At 43.2% G+C, this 14,331-nt stretch overlaps 1 protein-coding gene across 2 annotated transcripts in view; it reads right to left on the bottom strand.

Annotated features, from left to right (window-relative positions):
- LOC121549112 (pleiotrophin-A-like) overlaps window positions 1–13,768 on the bottom strand; it is a 50,431-nt gene extending 36,663 nt beyond the window's left edge. The window contains exon 1 of one of the 2 annotated variants that reach the window (XM_041860968.2): window positions 13,482–13,768. The gene's annotated coding sequence lies outside the window, so the exon portion shown is untranslated. Of the gene's footprint in view, window positions 1–5,224; window positions 5,527–13,481 lie in introns of those variants that run through there. The other variant, XM_041860959.2, reaches the window with a different exon arrangement.
- Between the last annotated feature and the right edge of the window lie 563 nt (window positions 13,769–14,331).

Below are 14,331 nucleotides of genomic sequence, written 5' to 3'. Positions count from 1 at the left end.
CCCTCCCCCTCTCTCTCATTCTTCCATCTCTCTCTCTCTCTCTCTCTCTCTCTCTCTCTCTCTCTCTCTCTCTCTCTCTCTCTCTCTCTCTCTCTCTCTCTCTCTCTCTCTCGACTTGGTGTGTGAGGGACAAGATCATCTCTCAGTTCATTAGAGAAACAGAACCATAATGGTCCCACATGGTGTGGTAACTGTAGCCTATACACACAAACACAGAAAGTGTACTGACCCCGGGGAGCTATACTCATCCTATATACACTCAGACACTGGACTCCAAACTTCTATCAAACAGACACTGGACTCCAAACTTCTATCAAACAGACACTGGACTCAAGTTCTCTCAGGGAACCAGTCAGCCCTTGGGGTAAAGGACACTTGGACAGTAGTGCTGAAATTCAACAGGAATGTAGGGAGGCTTTATGGAGGTTTTATTTGATTGATTACATATGCACGCATGTGAATGCACACACACACACACAAACCAAACAATCCCTGTCAGGTCACATACAGTGGTTTGCGAAAGCATTCACCCCCATTGGCATTTTTCCTATTTTGTTGCCTTACAACCTGGAATTAAAATGGATTTTTTGGGGGGTTGTATCATTTGATTTACACAACATGCCTACCACTTTGAAGATGCAACATATTTTTTATTGTAAAACAAACAAGAAATAAGACAAAAAAACTATTCACCCCCCCCCCCCCACCCAAAGTCAATACTTAGTAGAGCCAATTTTGCAGCAATTACAGCTGCAAGTCTCTTGGGGTATGTCTTTATAAGCTTGGCACATCTAGCCATTGGGATTTCTGCCCATTCTTCGCTGGTGTACAGCAAACTTTAAGTCATACCACAGATTCTCAATTGGATTGCTGTCTTGGCTTTGACTAGGTCATTCTAAGACATTAGAATGTTTCCCCTTAAACCACTCGAGTGTTGCTTTAGCAGTATGTTTAGGGTCATTGTCCTGCTGGAAGGTGAACCTCGGTCCCAGTTTCAAATTTCTGGAAGACTGAAACAGGTTTCCCTCAAGAAGTTCCCTGTATTTCCCAGTCCCTGCCGATGAAAAACATTCCCACAGCATGATGCTGCCACCACCATGCTTCACTGTGGGGATGGTGTTCTCTGGGTGATGAGAGGTGTTGGGTTTGCACCAGACATAGCATTTTCCTTGATGGCCAAAAAGCCTATTTTAGTCTCATCTGACCAGAGTACCTTCTTCCATATGTTTGGGGAGTCTCCCACATGCCTTTTGGCGAACACTAAACGTGTTTGCTTATTTTTTTCTTTAAGCAATGGTTTTTTTCTTCCGTAAAGCCCAGCTCTGTGGAGTGTACGGCTTAAAGTGGTCCTATGGACAGATACTCCAATCTCCGCTGTGGAGCTTTGCAGCTCCTTCAGGGCTATCGTTGGTCTCTTTGTTGCCTCTCTGATTAATGCCCTCCTTGCCTGGTCCGTGAGTTTTGGTGGGCGGCCCTCTCTTGGCAGGTTTGTTGTGGTGCCATATCCTTTACATTTTTTAATAATGGATTTAATGGTGCTCCGTGGGATGTTCAAAGTTTCTGATATTTTTTTTATAACCCAACCCTGATCTGTACTTCTCCACAACTTTGTCCCTGACCTGTTTGGAGAGCTCTTTGGTCTTCATGGTGCCGCTTGCTTGGTGGTGCCCCTTGCTTACAGGTTGTAATGCAACAAAATAGTAAAAACGCCAAAAGGGATGAATCCTTTTGCAAGGCACTGTATTGAGTTTTCCTTTCTTGTGTAATTATGATGTACAGTAGACAGACATCGACCCTCTGACCTCACCAGCAGTGTGGGCCAATCAGAGGCCAAGGGACGGTGCCAGGCGTATGCAGGCCAAGCTGTGACTGTGGGAGACTAATGAACTAATTGATCATGGTGGAAGGCCTCTGACCATCACTGTTTCTCAGAGGATCACACAGCCAATCAGACCAATACAAGTGCCAAACCATAGGCGCTCCACAGTAAGTCACAGTCAGAGTCAGATCTTTATATTTTACGTTTACATTTTAGTCATTTAGCAGACACTCATATCCAGAGCGACTTACAGTTAGTGAGTGCATACTTTTTTTTTTCATATGACCACAGGCAAGCTAGCTCTCCACAATACAGGTGCTCTCCAGACAGTTTATATCAAATAAATTCCTAAGAATATATTATTTGGCCATTAGTGGAAAGGTGGTCTGAATCTGAAGTTCGATTTGTGTGATTTCCAGTATAGATGTTATGAGTGGTTATGTCATTCAATGTCTGTCCCACATGTACACTTACTGTCCATGAACGTAGCTAGACACAAACACACACACACACACACAGTAAGATAGGCAAAAACACAGACAGACACACGGACAGACGCACGAACAGATGGACACACACATGATTCACACAAAAATGCACCCATCAGATTCCCCACAACAAAAGTAATTGCCAGCGCCATCAATGGTGTTCCTCCCTCCAAAGACACTCTGTCAAGCAATGGGCCAATGGCACAAGAGGAACGTTCTGTCATCGCTGGCTTTAAGGATTTTCAGTAAGCCAGAGATTGTTACGGTTTTGTTGTAATGAAATAGCTGTCTGATTGATGTCTCAATTAGAATGCGTGCATTTCCTCAATTGACCATTTAAACAATACAGGCCCTCAGCTCAGACTAAATCCCAAGCCATGATTACCTATGGGCTTTCTGAGAAGATTTGATGAAATAGAAAGCCAGTCATCTCTTAGTGTCATACTGCTGCCTCTTCTAGCTCTGTGATAGTTGATACTGTTGAACCCTCCCTCTCTTATTGCAGGGTCACAGCTGACAGCTCTAGTTTAGCTACACTACCAACCAGCATACAGCCCATGCACTCTGACCTCAGCCTGGTGCCAGAACTGTTTGCGCTTTACTGCCAACTTCCGAGGTCATCGTTGGCATGACGATGGCCAGAGAGGGCTATTCGGCGCAAACAGGGGTTTGGGTCTGGCAGCCCTCTCCGTCCCTCCCTCTCCCGACCCAATCAACAGCCACTCCGTTCAGCCTACAAGTGATGTGAGAGGTCAATGTGTACACCACAAGAATGAACCAGACACTCAATGTGGGGATCTTTGTGCATTTTCCTTATTCCTCCCACCCTCTCACTCTCACCCACTTGCTCCCTATAGACCTGACCTGTCTCCTTTAAGTGCTTCTCTTCCCCACTGTGAAGCAGCCTTCTTAGGGATCTCACAGACCATTCTATACCTTATTGCTTCGGGTCTTCCATGGAGAGCGGTCACGTGACACAGCATTTGTATAGATGGGTGAAATGCATTGGCTTTGTGTTCCATGCTGAACAGCATCTCTCAGTGTCGCACATAGAAAGATCAGGTGTTTGAAATGTAAGGAGAAACTTAACATTGAGGGAAAGCAGGGTCCTTAACATGTGCCTCGCCTTATCTTCCTCAAATGGCAGCCGTTACATAAATGCCAGTGCACATTTACAAATGGGACTGGTTATGTGAGAGTTAGCTCACCCTCCTTCCAGGCAGCTCAGCTCGGCCTCGGTTCTCTCAATGAGCTTGACTTCCCACTGACCAAAGCTGGTTTCTCAAGCTCATCTCTCCTCCTATTACCTCATGTTTAATCTCCCGGCTCTTTCATTAGGAACACACCATGTGTTGAGTCTAAAGCGATGAACTGGCTAAGCTCATTTAAAGCTAGAACGAGACCAGGGCTCTTTTGTACACAGTAGGAATGTCAGAGATGTTGGTCGAAGTTGGGGTTCCTATACCAGGGGTGAACATAACTATGGCAACACAGGCGCAAGGTCTGCTCAACCAGAGGAGTGCTATAATACCAGTGCCCTCGGTTTCTCATTCCAGTCAGGCCTGACCCAAATTACAATATCCTGGGAAAAACACTGTCCCCAACAACACGCATGCACACGCACATGCACGGCCACGCACAAATACTCTCTGTCAAACACACTCACGTACACTGCAAGCATAGGTCTTTATAAGCAGATACCAAACACAGCCAAGAAGATGGCTACTCTGATGATATGCTTGGAGAATGAAGGGCTATGTTCTGGTGGGCATGCAACTCTGTAGAATTGTGAAACTTGACTGATGGAGTGATTCAAGCAGTTGTGGTACAACATGAAAAAAAACTAAATACAGTTTTGGACTAGAGGAAACATTGATGTCCTAAGAAGCCTTGAAGTTTGCAACGAAGCATGGTCCTACAGCATACTAGGTATTTGGATAAATGCTACTTTTGGAGTTAATCACTTACTGTAATGCAAACACTAAATATTACAGGGAGACGGTAAATACATAAAGTCCTGCAGCTATCTTTACTATAGTTCCCATTTCCTCATGAGCTTGTTTTGAGCTTATTGTTATTTTATGTTCACTGTTTTTTTTTACTCACATACGAAGCCTGAAGAGTAAATATATCCAGTTTAAATTATAAATCCTTTGTTAATGAAAAAACAAGAGCTTTTATGTTCATATACCTGAGCCTCTGAGCCTTCCACCTTCAGAACTGAATAAACCATATAAAACACACATGGACAATTGTTTTTTTTTTATTGTTTTTTTTACCTTTATTTAACTAGGCAAGTCAGTTAAGAACAAATTCTTATTTACAATGATGGCCTACACCGGCCAAACACGGACGACGCTGGGCCAATTGTGCACCGCACTATGGCAGTCGTTTACAAGATCGTTTACAGCAACAGTGGATACAAAAACAACACCCATAACTTAGTATCTGCAACCATAAATTAGATTTGAGATATACAGGAAAAACATCTTCACAGAAAGACTCTTGAGCTATACTTCGTTTGTCTCAGTGCTTAGTGTATTATTAGCCTCGGACGTGGCATGACATCCAAAACAAAGCGAGCCAGAGAACACTTACCGCACAGAGAATGATAATGATGCTGCCAACTCAAAGACACCAGTTCCACTATCTCACAACACAAACATTCCCCCTACGCTCCTTCTGCTATCACTAATTGTCTGTAACTGTTGAGGCTACAGTTGGAATCATCTGATTGAGTCTTGGCCCATTCATACGCCACAGACTCCCAGCATTGCTAGTCCCTGTCTGCCTCTCACGATTCCGAAATCTCCCTCCTCATCTCAGCCCCAATAGCTTCACACGCCACATCTCTCCTGGTCACTCAACTACTACCACACATCCAAGTGTCCACTGTGCCCCGGTTATAAGTACTTACTTTGAACTGGAGGTCTGGTGGTTGTTCCAACGCTTTGCAATAGTTTGTGAACTCTCCTCTCATCTGCTCCTCACCCCTGCTGTCAGTCACTCTGTCTCTCTAATTCGCTCTCTCTCTCTACCTCCCTCTCTTTCTTTCACTTACTCTCTCACTCTTGTCTCTCCACAAGGCTGGGCAAACGATAGCTGTTTCCCCCCCTCTCTCTCTCTCTCTTTCTCTCACCCTCTCATTTCTGTTGTTGAGAGAGGAGGGCGTGCTGAAAAGCTTGGTTTCCTGACTCGTGATCAGGAGCTCATTGCCACAAGGTCACTCCAGGGACGGCCCGCTTGGCAGGGGAGCAAGCACTCAGAGAGAGAGAGAGGAGAGAGAAAGAGGGGGTAGAGAGAGAGAGACAAGAGGGAGGAGAGGGAGCACTTAGAGCCAGAACTGGAGCTAGGCTAGGGAGTCACACTGGAGAGAGAGAGAGAGAGAGAGAGAGAGAGAGAGAGAGAGAGAGAGAGAGAGAGAGAGAGAGAGAGAGAGAGAGAGAGAGAGAGAGAGAGAGAGAGAGAGGCTGGGAGATGGGTTGTGTTGAGTTGAGTTGGGGTAGGGTGGGGTGAGATACAGATGGGCTCAGACAGGATAGCCCCAGTCATCTAATATACAGTAGAACAACATGGACAACAGCATAGAGAACAGTACCCAAAAATAAATATCAATATATTTAACGTCACATAAAATGTATTTCAAATCAAAATCTACATACGTTTGCATCTTTGCTCAAATGCATGTAATACCTGACAATATTCCAGAAATGATTGGCTATTACATCTAGTCCACAGGGGAGTCAAAGTGGTTCCACTAACTGTAAGTCGCTCTGGATAAGAGCGTCTGCTAAATGACTAAAATGTAAATGTAAATGTATGTTCCTAAGTCGGCTTCTTAAATGACTAATTACATATTGATCGATGGAGATACATTCTTTGGGCCACCAAGGCCAAAATTATCTCCATTGATCAATACGTAATTAGTCATTGAAATTGTGATGGTGAGTAAAATAATTACTTTTGATTTCACCTAATTTTAACATTCTGTCATAAAGAGCATGTTCATCTTCATAAAGCATATTTTCTCATCTCAAAAGGTACTAAGCTGTTTTTATCATTTTTCTATTTGAGATATCGGTTTATATAACAACTATACTTCGTACAACGCTCCACAATATGTCAAAGTGTAGGTCTAGGTCTTGTGCTTCCAATGAGTGGTATTTTATGGCTCTACAGTGGATGGTTAGCTGTGTTATGGTGTGTTCGTATCCAAGTGGGGAGTGGGAATTTACCACATCTGGGAAAAATCAACTTGATCCGCACTCAAACTGGAAATTACTAGTTAAATCAGCCCTGAATCCCCTTGTGACAGGAGGAAAGGAAGCTTGTTGACTGCAGCATGGAGTGGCAATTGAATGCAAAAAAATAAAAAATAAAAAATAAAAAAACTCTAGTCTGTCTATCTATGGGTAACAGGGTTGACGTGTTGTGCTCAACCCGCTCAGTTTTTCACCACAAAAAGGCCAAAAAGAGTAGAACCAGCTCACAGGCTTTTACTATTAATGTTCAATGTTTCTTTTGAAATAAATGTTTAAAAAGGAATAGTTTCTCAGAGTTCAGTTCACGTCACAGGGTTGACCTTAAAATGAGGTACAGATGTAAATAGGGTTTTACAATGATGGTGAAAACTTGGAATACTTTGTCGGGGTTCATTGGTTAAAATCTTCCTAGAGGTCACAGAGGGTCCATGGAGAGACATGTCAAGATGCCGAATTTTGTCACTTTAGCAAGTCTTTATTGAAAATCAGATTTATTGAATTCTCCATGTGGCCTATATTAACTTTTTCCACATTGTGTTGTGTTACAGCCTGAATTTAAAATGTTTTAAATATACCCCATACTGTCAAAGTGGAATTATGTTTTTCATAATCTATTTTTTATTTATTTTTATGAAAAGCTGAAATGTCTTGTGTCAACAAGTATGCAACCCCTTTTTTATGGCAAGCCTAAATAAGTTCAGGAGTACAAATTTGCAGTCACATAATAAGTTGCATGAACTGCATGAAAAGAAGGAAGCCTGTACAGAATAAACATATTCCAAAACATGCATCCTGTTTGCAACATGGCACTAACATAATACTGCAAAAGAAATTGGCAAAGCAATTAACGTTTTGTTCTGAACACAAACTGCTATGTTTGGGGCAAATCCAATGCAGCACATTACTGAGTACCACTATCCATATTTTCAAAGTGGTGGCTGCATTATGTTATGGGTATGCTTGTAATCATTAAGGACTGGGGAGTTTTTTGGGATAAAAAATTAACCGGAATAGAGCTAAGTACAGGCAAAATCCTAAAGGAAAACTTGGTTCAGTCTGCTTTCCACCAGACACTGGGAGATGAATTCACCTTTCAGCAGAAAAATAACCTAAAACACAAGTCCAAATCTACACTGGAGTTGCTTACCAAGAAGACCAAGAAGACAGTGAATGTTCCTGAGTGGCCGAGTTACAGTTTTGACTTAAATCTACTTGAAAATCTATGGCAAGACCTGAAAATCATTGTCTAGCAATGATCAACAACCTATTTGACAGAGTTTGAACAATTTTGAAAATAATAATGGGCAAATGTTTCACAATCCAGGTGTGGAAAGCTCTTAGAGACTTACCCAAAAAGACTCAAAGCTGTAATCATTTCCAGATAAGTGTTTCCAATTGTCTACTAATTGGTTGATGTAATTCGAAACACATATTCCTCTATCTTTACTACAAAACATAGAAACGCGCCATCTTTACATATGTTGCTGTTGTTAGGCCTACTGCTGCTAGGTAGCTCTCTCTCTGCTCTCCCCCTCCCCTCTGTCTGTCCTTGATTGCAGGAGTGAAGTCTGGTGTGCGGGAGTCAGGGTTCCAGCTGCAGCTCATTCACCATAATCACCTCAGCCTTAAAGACCCGGTCAAACTTGCCACTCATCGTCAGATCATAGTCAAGACGACCATGTTAGTTTCGCTGTTGACGCAACCTGCTTGTTTTCGCCCCTTTGTGTTTTTGGCCTGTTCTAGTTACTTTTCTCCTGTGCCACAGATTATTGGAACCTGACTCCTGCCTCCGCTTCACTCCTGCCACCACCATCCTGCTTTCCACTACCGGACCTCCCTTTTGGACTCACCACGGACACTAGGACGTTACGGTACCACTCCTGCTCTGAACCTGGATCTGTTACCCTCCCTGTAAACCTGGACTTGCTCTTCCCCTATTATTGGAAACCTGGACAAATTGAACTTTGTAAATAAACCGGTTAAACCTTCTCTGGCTCGGTGTAGTTGTCTGCATTTGGGTTCAAATCCAGTTAAATCATGACAGCTGTTGGGGTGGTGCTGGAGATGATTAATAATTTTTACATTTCCCTTTAAAGGTTAAGCATGAATCTTAATGAGATTGATATACCGTAAGTGCATGTGATACCAAAGAGCCTACTATGACAGTTTTATTGTTAAAACAGTCACAATTTTGTTACAATATGATTTGGCCAATTTTGTGTGCAAAGATGTCATCAAGGCAAAGGGTGGCTGTTTGAAGAATCTCAAATATATTTTGATTTGTTTAACACTTTTTTGGTTACTACCTGATTCCATATGTGTTATTTCATAGTTTTGATGTCTTCACTATTATTCTACAATGTAGAAAATAGTCAAAATAAAGAAAATGAGTAGGTGTGTCCAAACTTTTGACTGGTAGTGCCTTAGAACGAGTGGCGCAGTGGTCTAAGGCACTGCATCTCAGTGCTTGAGGCGTCACTACAGACTCCCTGGTTTGATTCCAGGCTGTATCACAACCGGCCGTGATTGGGAGTCCCATGGGCCGCGCACATTTTGCCCAGCGTTGGCCGTTGTAGGCCGTCATTGTAAATAAGAATTTGTTCTTAACAGACTTGCCTAGTTAAATTAAGGTAAAATAATAAATATACATTTTCAATACATTCCGTAATATATTTTCTCCCTCTTCTCCTTTCATATCAGTTCTAATTTGCTGTGGGAACCTCTTAATGGTGGCACTTTAACAAGTGGTAGGAGGATAATCACGTCCGTTGCGGAGCAGATTGCTGCAGATGACCTTATAGGAAGCGTCGCCCCCTGCTGCAGCTGGCTACGACCGGTTTCGACAGATTACAGCACACTGAATCAATAACCTGTGCCATTAACGCTGGATGTCCACAGCCCATGGACAATACTGATGTCAGACTAACACTGCCTATACAGACAGGCATGCGGGCAGAAACACACACAAACATTGATAAAAGAGCCTTGTGTTTCATAACAGGAGCTTCAGCCTAGACGTATTATTGGACATGCCTTTGATGCTGGTTTCAAAGTATTTCTCAGAATGTTTGTTGAACGTCTGTTTTATCAATCCAGGTTCACATTTAGATCAAATATCTGTTTGAAAAGATCAAATCTCTTTATGAAATATTTCTGGAAATGCCTTTCTCTACTGCATTAGACAAAGTGAAAGGACTGAGTCTTGTCCAATCTTAAGAGGAGGACCAACCCTGTGTTGTTGGTAGAGGAAGAAGCAGGTGTGCACAGCATTATATGCTTAAAATGCCAATTTGAACCGCCAGCTCACATGCAGCCAGTATCACACATTAGTTAAAGTAACTCTTTCTTTGAGCCGTTCATCAGGAAAACGTCATCAATGGTCATTCGTCAGTATGAGATATGGTCCCAGGTGGTGATATGCCACTCCACCATCCCCTTCCTTCCTTCCTTCTCATATTCCTCTCATCAATAATGAACTCACTCCATTTGCTCCCCTCCCCTAAGTGTGTAATATGCCCCAGTATGTCCCTCTTGAGCTCTTCCAATGATGCCATTTTCATCAACTTATTGAATGAGAAATGAGACACGATGAATTCGAGATGCAATGAAAAAGGGCTCGGTCAACACCAGCCGCTTTATTTTATTCCTTTAATCCAGAGCGGCTGTGGATTTACCATTATCTCAGGGCACCGCTCTCAAAAAAACTATTCACAAGCAGAGGACGTTGAAAATTGCTTTCTCCGGCAGGTCCAGTTCCTACCTCATTATTTTTCAGCAGTTTAAACTGGTTGTTGGCCCTATGAACCTGGCAGAGTATACAGGCTGTTTCTACCATTAGGTTTAACCCATCCCACCCAGTCCCTGTTTCTACCATTAGGTTAGCCCCATCCCACCCCATCCCTGTTTCTACCATTAGGTTAACCCCATCCCACCCCATCCCTGTTTCTACCATTAGGTTAACCCCCCCCCCCCATCCCTGTTTCTACCATTAGGTTAAACCCCTCCCACCCAGTCCCTGTTTCTACCATTAGGTTAACTCCCCCCCCCATCCCTGTTTCTACCATTAGGTTAACCCCATCCCACCCCATCCCTGTTTCTACCATTAGGTTAACCCCCCCATCCCTGTTTCTACCATTAGGTTAAACCCCTCCCACCCAGTCCCTGTTTCTACCATTAGGTTAACTCCCCCCCCCATCCCTGTTTCTACCATTAGGTTAGCCTCATCCCACCCCATCCCTCATATGGCCTAGGGTGTGTGTGTGTGTGTGTGTGTGTGTGTGTGTGTGTGTGTGTGTGTGTGTGTGTGTGTGTGTGTGTGTGTGTGTGTGTGTGTGTGTGTGTGTGTGTGTGTGTGTGGAGCGTCTGTCTGATGAAACCAAATGAAATCCCCCGTTAACGCCGTCGTGCCACTGCCTCTATGACATATGGACACCTACCTACCCAAGGCCCAGAGACCCGGCTGCCGTTCACTCTGTCATCTCCCAGACACAAATATGGTGGCTGGGAGAAAATTGCTGAGCAGATATTGTTGGGGAAACGTCGCTAAAAGGGAGCATTCGGCGGAAAGGGAGAGTGACAGTTTTTTTCATTCTTGCAAATGTTCAATTTCTTTTATGTATCTGAGTGGAAATTGAGATTGAACTTATTATTGGGTGGAAAGGAGTCTAAACTCCTCTACCTTGATGGAAGCGCGAGTCCATTCCGAGTGGAGGAGAGGAAATGACATAAATCAGCCACGCAGACATAGCCAGGCTGACAGCTAACACTCTGGCCATTGAGGACAGGTAACTCCATGCATCTCAATCAGACTAGCACAGAGACAGGCTGGGCTACCACTGTCTGGCAAGCTAGTCCTCTCCAGTGTCACACAGCACAGAAGAACAGCAACACACTGGGTTTAGATAGGACTAGAACACATGCAAGAGGCCATACGACACAGTGGTCCTTATCGAATTCATCTTATCAACTTTGGGTCCAACAGAGACAGCAACATTTACATTTACATTTACATTATTTAGCAGACGCTCTTATCCAGAGCGACTTACAGGAGCAATTAGGGTTAAGTGCCTTGCTCAAGGGCACATCGACAGATTTTTCACCTAGTTGGCTCGGGGATTAGAACCAGCAACCTTTCGGTTACCTAAGCTACCTGCCGCCCCGCAAGAGAACAAATGGAGACAATGTCTAGACCCATGTCTAGACCGTTTGTGTGATTGAAAGCCCCCCCACACACACACACACAAACAGACACACTTCATACAAACACATTTGGAGCACCTCTGAGGCACTGCAAGAGACTGAGATCGAACAAAGCAAGAGGGGGAGGGGCCTAGGGAATGGAACCCATCAATACAGGTGAAAGTGATGGCAATCCGTTGAGCCAATCATTGAGGACTTCTCAGGGAGTAACTCTGTTCTTCACTGCATGTCACCGTGGAGCGTCTAAAATCTATCAGCCTGGTGATTAAATGTCAGTGTCCTTCGGTGCTCTTTGGTCATTCATTTATTATCTATTAAGACACTCAGAATCAGATGACATCTGCTCTTCACTTCATAATTACCTCCAAGACTCTCCAGGCTGAGACGATGGCCAAATGAGTATCTGGCTGACTACGTTAATCGCAAGCTACAGTGAGCTCCAAAAGTATTGGGACAGTGACACACATTTTTTTGTTTTGGCTCTGTACTCCAGCACTTTGGATTTGAAATGATACAATGACTATGATGTTAAAGTGCAAACTGTCAGCTTTAATGTGAGGGTATTTTCATCAGGTAAACAGTTTAGAAAGTACAGCTATTTTTGTCCATAGTTCCCCTATTTTAGGGGACCAAAAGTATTGGGACAAATTCACTTATATGTAAGAAGTTAAGCATTTGGTCCCATATTCATAGCAATCAATAACTACATCAAGCTTGTGACTCTACACATTTGCTGGTTGTGTTTCAGATTATTTTGTGCCCAATAGAAATGAATGGTAAATAATGTATGTGTAATTTTGGAGTCATTTATATATGTTTGTAAACACTTCTACATTAATATGGATGCTACCATGATTACGGATAATCATGAATTAATCGTGAATGATGAGTGAGAAAGGTAGAGGCATAAATATCATACCCCCCCCCCGAAAAAACCATGCTAACCTCCCCTGTTATTGTAATGGTGAGAGGTTAGCATGTCTTGGGGTATGATATTTGTGCATCTGTAACTTTCTCACTCATCACTATTTTGGAGCACACTGTATGTGATTTGAGGGTCTGATGGCTAGCAACCAGGCTGGATATGTCACAGGACACACTCCAGTCCTGAAAATCCTCACACAAGTTGGCAAACATGTCAAAGACAAGGCCACTCAGTTCCATGTTGTGGATGTATCACTGGCTGCAAAAGAAATAGGTGTACAATGCAGTCTTTTCTTATCGGGATCAAGTCCTCTCCAACGCAGTTTAAACTCCCCCATTTTTTTATGGCCCTCATTAATTCAAAATGAAGTAATGAAAGAAATTCTATTATGCTGATTTAATTTCACAAGACGCTCAGTTGCATAAACAAATCATGAGCTCTTGGTTGAATATTAATATTTATGTGGTCTGTGCCACTGCTTATAAAAGTAAAGAGGTTTTTTTCTAACCCACCCAAGATCATCCTTATCAGCTATTTCCCTATAATGAAAGCATTCACAATGCATTTTCTGAGGAACATTTAAATTGTTCTATATTATGCAAAAGTCTTTCAGGTAGGTGTATACTCTTTCTTGAATATACTACAACTACTATCACAACTACTACTGCTGCTGCCTCATTGTATCATATGAATAGGATGCACAGTTCAAAGTGAATTTCTCCCTGTGTCAAGGGATTTTACTACACAATGCATTACAGTTTGAACTAAATATTTCTAACTGAATGTACCTCTGATACTGATCCAACTGAAGCCTTCTTTCTTGTAGCCACTCAGACAGCAGACACCATGAATCCTGGTCTGGTGCTCCCAGTGAACTGATTCCTGATGCTTCTGTGGACTGGGGAGGATCTGACAGCTCCTGATGTCCTGCACTTCTCCCCTGTCTCGAGAACCCAGAGCCTCGAAAGCCCTGGCTGTTTCAGGTTGCAATTGGATGGAAGGAAAGTTAATTTAGCCTTGACAATTAATCTGCAGGAGCCAAACACCCTGTCTGGCTGTTGAAGCGTGACAGCGCTGGCGAAGCAGCAGCAGCAACAGCCAGCCTGGACGGGTGCGATCTGTCTCTCAGCTTGACACTCTCACCCAGTCACCATGCGCTTATACACCTACAGACACTTCACCTCAAAAACTCATGAATTTTTAATGGTTTACTTCAACGTGCAAGCATGCCACGTGTTTGTTCTTATTAATGGGTTTTCAATCATATGCGGCAGAACTATAATTCTAAATGTTATATTTGAGGGTCAATTTTATAAACAAAAATGGATTTTGCAGTCAAACAAAGCTAATTTGTGATTCCTCCAGTGCTTATTTGTTTTTTGGCATTCAGATACAAGTTCTACTTCAGTCCTCTGGGATCGGGAGGATGATGTACCTACAGTAGAATAATGACTAGAGCTGCACCGCAGGACTGTGTGTGAGAGGGGGGAGGGGGAGGGGGGAGGGGGAGGGGAGGGGGAGGGGGAGGGGGAGAGAGGCAGAGAGAGAGGCAGAGAAAGAGTGTGTGAGAGACAGATGAATAGAGAGAGGGGCAGAAAGTGAGAGAGAAGGAGAGAGAGAAAGAGAGAGAGAGTGTGA

Source organism: Coregonus clupeaformis, chromosome 4, assembly GCF_020615455.1.
Source record: "Coregonus clupeaformis isolate EN_2021a chromosome 4, ASM2061545v1, whole genome shotgun sequence".
In the NCBI taxonomy this organism is placed as follows: domain Eukaryota; kingdom Metazoa; phylum Chordata; class Actinopteri; order Salmoniformes; family Salmonidae; genus Coregonus; species Coregonus clupeaformis.
Note: the sequence above shows the minus strand (reverse complement) of the source record. Positions and strands in the feature narration are given on the sequence as shown.